General features: G+C 35.4%; 1 protein-coding gene across 1 annotated transcript in view; it reads left to right on the top strand.

Moving 5' to 3' along the window:
• Positions 1 to 8,972, top strand: part of LOC118740023 — a 68,077-nt gene that overhangs the window by 1,122 nt on the left and 57,983 nt on the right. The window lies entirely within an intron of this gene.

Here is an 8,972-nt window from a genome sequence, read left to right as displayed (position 1 = left end):
GTTGACGAGATTTTAATAATAACCTGTGAAATAATGAAGCTATCCTTTCCTCAAAAGAGATTTATTTCCGTACTACGTAGTAGTTTATTTACAATGTTAAAGTTGATTTAAATTTAATCAAATAAAAATACAAGGAATTGGTCTAAAGGGATGAAAATCTATAAATCGATAATTTCACAGGATATCAAATTTTCATTAAAAGCCAAGCTACTAAGAAAGATAATCGATAGGTTAACATAACAGTTGCGTAGCAACTTTCATATAAGCTCGAAAGTGTAAATGTAACGCCCATTGTTTATTACAAAAGAAACAAGTAAGAAAGTCTAAGTTCGGGCGGAGATGAACATTAAATACCCGGTTCAAGTATTTAATATATGACTTTCACCTTTCCGAAAGCTACCGCTACATGGTAATCCGGGGTGTATCAATTTTGAGTAAATTAGCGTCCTTAAATTTCGAACTATTGAAGTTTCAATCATTTCTGAAATTTACCGTTATATGAAAAGCAGCCTCAATTTTAGTCCGATTTCAATAATTTTCAACGTTTTTCTTTTATGCGGCAAGCACAATAACCATACCGAGTTTGGTACAAATTGGTAGAACGGTTACCGAGATACATATATGTGACCATAAGTGGGCGGTGCCACGCCCATTTTCCAAAATTTTATCATAAACGTATTTCTTGGTTAAGAGTTGTTCCAAGCATAAATTTTGAATAAATTAGCTTTTGTATTTACTGATTTATCGAAGTTTTTGTATTTCTCTAAATTACCGTTATATGGGATGTGAGCGTAGTTATTGTCCGATTTAAAAAATGGTATGGTGTACCAAGGCCAACAACCGTGTCAAATTTGGAAGAAATTGGTGCAGCGGTTACCAAGATATACACATGTAACCATTAGTGGGCGTGGCTACGCCCATTTTCCAAAAATTTATAATGTTTTTATTTTTCGTCGGAAAATTATTGTAAATATAAATTTTGAGTGAATTATCTTCAGTAGTTACTAAAATATCGCAGTTTTCGTATTTCTGGAAATTACCGTTATATGGGAAATGGGCGTGGTTACAGTCCGATTTCGCCCATTTTCAATACCAACCTACCTTGGATTAACAGAAACGTACATACAAAATTTCGTTGAGATATCTCAATTTTTGCTCGAGTTATCGTGTACACGGACCGACGGACAGACGGACAGACGGACGTACTGACAGACATGGCTTAATCGATTTCTCTATTCATTCTGAGCATTTATGTATACATTTGTCTATATCTATCTCGATTCGTTTTGGCTGTTACAAACAACCGTTATGTGAACAAAATTAATATACCCTTGTGCACAAGTGCGCTCGGGGAAAAAAGACTTTTAATACTTTTGGTAACTTCTGTCCGTTCGTCCGTGTACACGATAACTCGAGCAAAAATTGAGATATCTCAACGAAATTTGGTACGTAGGTTTTCGTTAGTCCAAGGTAGGTTGGTATTGAAAATGGGCGAAATCGGACTGTAACCACGCCCACTTCCCATATAACGATAATTTCCAGAAATACGAAAACTGCGATATTTTAGGAACTACTGAAGATAATTCACTCAAAATTGATATTTACAATAATTTTCAGACGAAAAATAAGAATATTATAAACTTTTGGAAAATGGGCGTAGCCACGCCCACTTATGGTTACATGTGTATATCTTGGTAACCGTTGCTACTATTTCTTCCAAACTTGGCACAGTTGTTGGCGTTGATACAGGATACTAAATGGCTGAAAATTTAAAAAATCGGACAATAACCACGCCCACATCCCATATAATGTTAATTTGCGGAAATACGAAAACTGCGATATTTTAGTAACTACTGAAGATTATTCACTCCAAATTGATATTTACAACAACTTTTAGATCAAAAATAAGAACAATAACCACGCCCACATCCCATATAACGGTAATTTAGAAAAATACAAAATCTTCGATAAATCAGTAAATATAAATGCTTATTTATTCAAAATTGATGTTTGCAACAATTCTTTACCAAGAAATACGTTTATGGTAAAATTTTTGAAAATGGGCGTGGCACCGCCCACTTATGATCACATATATGTATATCGGTAACTGTTCTACCAATTTGTACCAAACTCGGTATGGTTATTGTGCTTGCCACATAAAAGAAAAACGTTGAAAAATATTGAGATCGGACTAAAATTACGGCCGCTTTTCATATAACGGTAAATTTCAGAAATGCTTGAAACTGCAATATTTCGAAATTTAGGACGCTAGTTGATACACCCCGGCTTACCATCTAGCGGAAGGTTTCGGAAAGGTGAAAAAACATATATTTAATACTTGCGCCGGGTATTTAATGTTCGGCTCCGCCCGAACTTAGACTTTCTTACTTGTTGGTAATATTTTTAAATAATTTTGGTAAAATTTTTTCCATGTGTGTGGCAACCGTTCCTCTAAATATTTTTTGATTTCAAAATACAATACTTGTTCCATGTGAAGAAATCCTAGGAGGTGAGAGCATTAAAATTCCGACTTTACTTATTTTGGACCATCCTAATGTACATACATACATATCTAGAAATTTGTAATTTGGTGTGATTTTTATTTAAATTTTAATTTGTGTTTTAAGTTATTTAAAAGTATTACTATTGAAGTATCGTTTTATGAAAATTTTTATGTATCCATGCAATTTTAAATTGGTATGTTTATGAAAATTTTCATGTTTCTATAAAATTTTCTATTGATTTATTGTTCTAAATAAAAAAATTCAACTGGCCCAATGTAGGCTTGCTTTGCTCCCCTCAGTGGTTTGCTTTGATTTACTTTAAAAGCTTGTTTGGGCAAATGCGGCTTGACACGCTGTCAAATAAATCAGCTGTGGGGTTGCGAAGTCAAAGTCTGTTCCCCTAACATTAAGAATTATTTCCCAAAAAATACAACATAAATAAATTTAAAGGGAGCAACACCTTAAACTCCTAATCTTTTCAGATTTATTTTAAAATTAATGTGAGTTAAATTTTTCTATTTCAAACAAAAGATAATAATGAAATAATTATACAAGCTCATTTCATTTCTCTTAACTCAAGAAATTTTTCATGGGTAGCTATTATCGCTTAAAGCTCTACCGAGAATTGCAGCGGACGACGGTAGAGCGGTCGTCGGTTAACTGCTGTCAAAATTAAAACTGACAAAGGCATATGGAATTGCTCATTAGTAATTGCGGCGGCAGCATTTTTACCGCCGATGAATAACGCAGTGGGCAGGCAGAGCATACTTTGAATTGCCATCTAATCAAAACTTAAGAAAGTGCATGTGTCATGTGACCAACTATTTCATAGCTCAAAGAACTACAGGTTAGGTTGGGTTAAGTTAACGCCGCGAGCCGATTACGAAACCTCGAATGCGGCTAATTTCTATCCCTGAGAGCTCAGTGTGTGTTCACAAGTGCGAGCCAAAATGTGTCCGCCTTAGCCTCGCGAAGGTTGGACAGTCTAAAAAAAAGTGTTAAGATGATTCCACTTCAACTTTCTCTTGACAGCTTATACAAAAGGATCAGTCTCTAGTCAGTTTCTAGTCTCACCACATGAATACCAATCGCACCTTTCGTACCCTTTCCTCAATGTTTAGCCGCCGTTGATCGCCCACCTAGTTACCTGGTTCAGGTAACCTTGGCCCACATCAAAAAGGGAGTATAGAAATTGTCCCTTAACCAAAAGTTCCACATCATCTACATAGGATATCACTCGACAGCCAACTTTTCCAGTTCCTCTAGAAGGTCGTTTACAACCCCAATCCAGGGTAGGAGAGAGAGAACACCACCGTTCGGAGTGCTCCCATTGACTCCCTCACTCCGTCGCGACAGTTCTGTCATAAAGTAAGCTTATTAGGTTGGTGTCAACCCCCAGATTATGAATATACTTGACTATTGCCTCTGGAGTGACATTGTTGAAGGCCCCCTCGATATCGAAGAGGCCCCTACTGCATAAACTTCCTGCGTGAAAGCCTCCTCTGACGACTTTACCACTGTGTTCAGGACGGTATTCACCGACCTTTTCTTGCAATAGGCTTAAAATCCCTAGGAGAAACATGATAACCTTTTCCGGCCTTCGGGATGAACGCAACACTGACCACTCTCCAAGCCTTGGGGAGGTACCCGGTCCTCATGCATAGATAGAACCTATTGCACGACACCTTCAGAGCCCTTTGCAGCTGCGCAGATATGATGCCATCGGTCCCCCGCGACTTTGAACGAATTTATCGCCCAGGCCATGTGACGAATGTCCAGAAGAACGGAGAAGAACAGGACCTGGGGGGAGATTCTGTAACCAGTTAGCGAGAATTTTCGAATCGCTATCACACTTTTTGGCGCAAAAATATTTATATCATTCGACAGTGCGATAGCGATCCAAAAATTGTCGCTAACTGGTTACAGAATCTCCCTCCCGAAGTACAAAACATCGTAAAGAAGTACATTTTACTGAACTTCGAAGTACAAAGTACAAGGGCGAAAAAAGAAGTACTATACTTCCGAAAGAAGTACGGTTGGTCACATTATGCATGTGCAAAAATTTCATAACTTGCATAAAGGACTTGCCGACGTTTTTCGTTTGATTTTAATTTATTCCTATTTTTACCGCCCAGCGGGGACGACACTAATTGTAGTTAGTAATTTTTATTATTTTCACAAGTTGGCAATGTTTTCATCCATTATTATTTCCAGCAAATCTATGTACATACACGCACGTACCGAAAATATTTTTCATTTTAATGATAATTTTCAAATCAAACTGACAACTGATGGAAGCCGTCGTGCGTTGCAATTGTGTTTACTCTGACTAGGGTCGCCAGACTTACTGCTTTTGGGAGTAAACGTACTGATTTTTATTCTAATGTACTCCCTTGTACTACCAAAAAAATATATCTGGAAATTTACTCTTTTTTTAGTTTCGTACTTCTTTTGTACTCCTTTTTCCATCAATTAATTTTTTATCATATACAGGGTGTAAAATAATAACTTTCGCATTTTTTTTTTTTAAACTAAAAAGGTCGTTTATAGATTTTGCGAAAAAATAGTTTATTCTTAATTTTCCGAAGATTTTGCTTAAATTTTATTAATTAGTTTTTAAACTTTAACCTTTATTTGGGTTTACCAGAGATAAACACTTTGAGAGAAAACCGCAAGCGGCACGCAAGTCTTCGTCGGTTACTTTATTACATATCTATCTTCTGTAACCAAAGGCTAATTTCCCCCAATTGAGTCCTTTATACTCCCCTTTTTTCCAACATATGATCTCATACCCAGCAATCGAATAGACTCGGAACCTGGGCCGTCGAGAGAAAACCCGGGCCCCGGACTGAAAAGTCACGGGTCCCTGACATAAATTGTATTTATATAAAAGCATATTCAGCCTCATTGCGAGAGTCGTGTCAAATGCAAGTCGTTTTTCGAAAGCGGAATCGTATCGAAAATTTCATGCCATTGCCTGAAATTTCGACTCGACTAGTGTATTAAAACGGAAAAACTTGGCAGCATTGCATATTTTTCGACGATTTTCGTCGTTTACTTATTTCAGAACGACAGTAGCAAATGCTAATGTTGTCGTGTCGTATAATTTAGCCTAATTCACGACTTACGCATTAAGGGTGATTATCAATTGAGAGTTTCCCATGTAGGGTTTCTTTCTCGACGGGCTTGCTCGGAACTGGTGACTAGAAGGCCTTTCATTCGACCAACCCTATAAGTACAGTTTTATTTATTTTTTGTACACAGTCTGAGAAAAATTACATCTGAAAAATAAATGTACTAACCTTCCAAGGCTGGCAAATGCAAATAAGGATTAAAATTGTAAAACTAATTATTAAAATTAAAGTAAAATATTTACAAAATAGCAATGAAATGCTTTTTTCGCAAAATCTATAAAGGACCCTTTCATTAAAAAAAAAAAAACATGTGCGTCAGTTATTATTTTACGCCCTGTACTTTGCCATTCATATTTCGGCTAACACTACTTAGTAAGCAAAGTTAAATGTGATAGTAAAAAGGTGTAAGCATGGTCGTAGCCAGGTAGGTGCAGGGCACTCGGGTATATAAATCAGAAATACATTCAGGTCTGGAATTCTTGTGTGGAATTTAGTTATTTATTTATAACATTTATTGTTGCTTTGAAAAAGATATCTAAGATATCTTTGTTAGTTCGTACCTATTTAATTAAAACGATCTCAAATATGTGATTATACATACATACATACATATATCGACCCCTTTGCGCAAAATTATCGTATGTTACAAAAACCAAATTTTTTTGTATTTTTCTCTGCTTTGGCTAGCACCGTCAATACCAAAGTTTAGATTTGCTGAGATAATTGAGAAATATAACTAAACGCAGGATTTTTTTGCAGAAAAGTCTCTACATTCTAATTTCTTAGCACATATGATAATTTCGCCCACAAGAAAAAATTCATTGTCACATACGATGAAATTTACAGTCAATTTTTGGGGTAGTTATTGGGATTTAAACTGTAAAATTTGAATAGGTGATGCGTTATGCGTTGTAAAACAAACTTGCATCAAAAAGTGAATTTCGTAAAAAATTTAACATACGATAATTTTGCGGAAAGGGGATATGTATTTAATTTTTTGTAATTTGTGGCAATAAATTGCATACAAAATTATAAAAAAATTGAACTGCTTTTTTTCTATCGAAAATAGAAATTTATCCTTTCAGAATCTGGCAACCCTAACTCTGACGGATTTCACTGCGGCAACTACATATACATCTGTTCATTTACCGCCGACTGCTTTACTGTCGTCCGCTGCAATTCTGGGTAGAGCTTAAAATTTTATTTTCGTGAGCGGCTTGTATAGCATACATATGAACATTGCAGCATTTTTTGTTAAGCAACATTTTGTTTAAAAAATATTTAGCATTGTCAAAAGCGTACAAAGCGTTGTCAAATAGAGATTTTGCCTATTCGAAACTTTGAAGCACTTGTGAAGTAAAGCAGCTATTTGGCCAACTTTCATGCATTTTAGTAGAGTTCAAAAAATGTTTGACAGTTCCCGGAGCATTTGCGGAGCAAGCAAAGCAAGCGTACATTGGGCCAAATTTTTAAAGGTGTTTGGAGGACTTCCCCAGGACTTGGAATTGACCCGATACATTCCAGTTTATCCATAAATTGCAATGTTTGATACATGTCGATAATTCGATAAATTTCAAAAACAATAAAATCCGATAACTGAACAAAATTCGATAATTCGACCAATTTCGATAACTATAAAATTCAAAGCTCGATAAATTTCTATAACTTAAAAATTTATATAAAGCTATCGAAAAATTTCGATAAGTCGTTACACTCTGTTAACACGATAAAATTCGATAAGCAGTGATAACTGGATATACTTTTATGATCTGGATATACTTTTATGATCCATAAAGTTCGATTCGAAGAATCGACCCATTTTAGTAGATCAATAACTATCGATAACTTTGTAAGTTAAAAGAACTCCATGCATTACGATAGCCCGATAAATTTCGTTAAGTCTATAAATAATGATAATTCAATAAATATCTATAACTGGATACATTTGTAGGTGTTCCGACCGACTTCATTTTGTTTTTGTAAGATGAAAAACACCGTTAGACAGCAATCACAAAAAGTTACACTTTCAAAACGTTATTGACACATTATTTGCGCAACCTGTTTATTTCTTAAGTTTCAAGTGATTTTTATACCCGAGCGCACTTGTGCACAAGGGTATCATAACTTTGTTCACATAACGGCTGTTTGTAGCAGGCAAAACGAATCGAGATAGATATAGACAAATATATACATAAATGATCAGAATGAAAAGAGAAATCGATTAAGCGGTGACTGTCTGTCCGTCCGTCTGTCCGTCCGTCTGTGCACACGAGTAACTCGAGTAAAAATTAAGATATCTTAACGAAACTTGGTACGTGTACTTCTTTCGGGCGTAGGACGGATGGTATTGAAAATGGGCAAAATCGGACAATAACCACGCCTACCTCCCATATAACGGTAATTTTCAGAAATACAAAAACTACGATATTTTAGTAACTACTGAAGATAATTCACTCAAAATTGATATTTATAATAAATTTTAGACGAAAAATAAGAATATTAACATTTTTTTGAAAATGGGCGTAGCCACGCCCACTTATGGTTACATGTGTATATCTTGGTAACCGCTGCATCAATTTATTCCAAACTTGGCACAGTTGTTGGCCCTGGTACATCATACCAAATGGCCGAAAATTTTTAAAATCGGACAATAACCACGCCCACATCCCATATAACGGTAATTTCGAGAAATACGAAATCCTCGATAAATCAGTAAATATTAAAGCTAATTTATTCAAAATGATGGTTGCAACAATTCTTTGCCAGGAAATACGTTTATGATAAAATTTTGGAAAATGGGCGTGGCACCGCCCACTTATGATCACGTATATGTATCTCGCTAGCCGTTCCAGCAATTTGTACCAAACTCGGTATGGTTATTGTGCTTGCCACATAAAAGTAAACCATTGAAAATTGTTGAAATCGGACTAAAATTACGGCCGCTTTTCATATAACGGTAAATTTCAGAACTGCTTGAAATTTATACACGCCGGCTTATCATGTAGCGGTAGCTTTCGGAAAGGTGGAAAACATATATTTAATACTTGCGCCCAAACTTAGACTTTCTTACTTGTTTTTTATAAAGTTGGAATAATTAAAGGAACATTTTAAATGGAAAACAAAAATATAAGTGCGTACCTATGTCTCAATTGAAAAAAGTGACTTTTTATCATTTGTATGCAAATAAAATAGACTTCGTTGCATAACCTCACAAATTTTCTGATTTATTCCCATTTATGAGTTTAGGTAAGCTTTTACAGTTTTGTTAACTTTCGGCAAACAAAAGGGAAAAGGAATTAAATAAATTGAGATGTAATGAGTTGATTTTATTTTT

Source organism: Rhagoletis pomonella, unplaced genomic scaffold, assembly GCF_013731165.1.
Source record: "Rhagoletis pomonella isolate Grant_MI unplaced genomic scaffold, Rhpom_1.0 Rhpom_scaffold_00005, whole genome shotgun sequence".
In the NCBI taxonomy this organism is placed as follows: Eukaryota; Metazoa; Arthropoda; class Insecta; order Diptera; family Tephritidae; genus Rhagoletis; species Rhagoletis pomonella.
The sequence above is the reverse complement of the archived record's forward strand: the minus strand, read 5'-3'. Positions and strand labels throughout refer to the sequence as shown.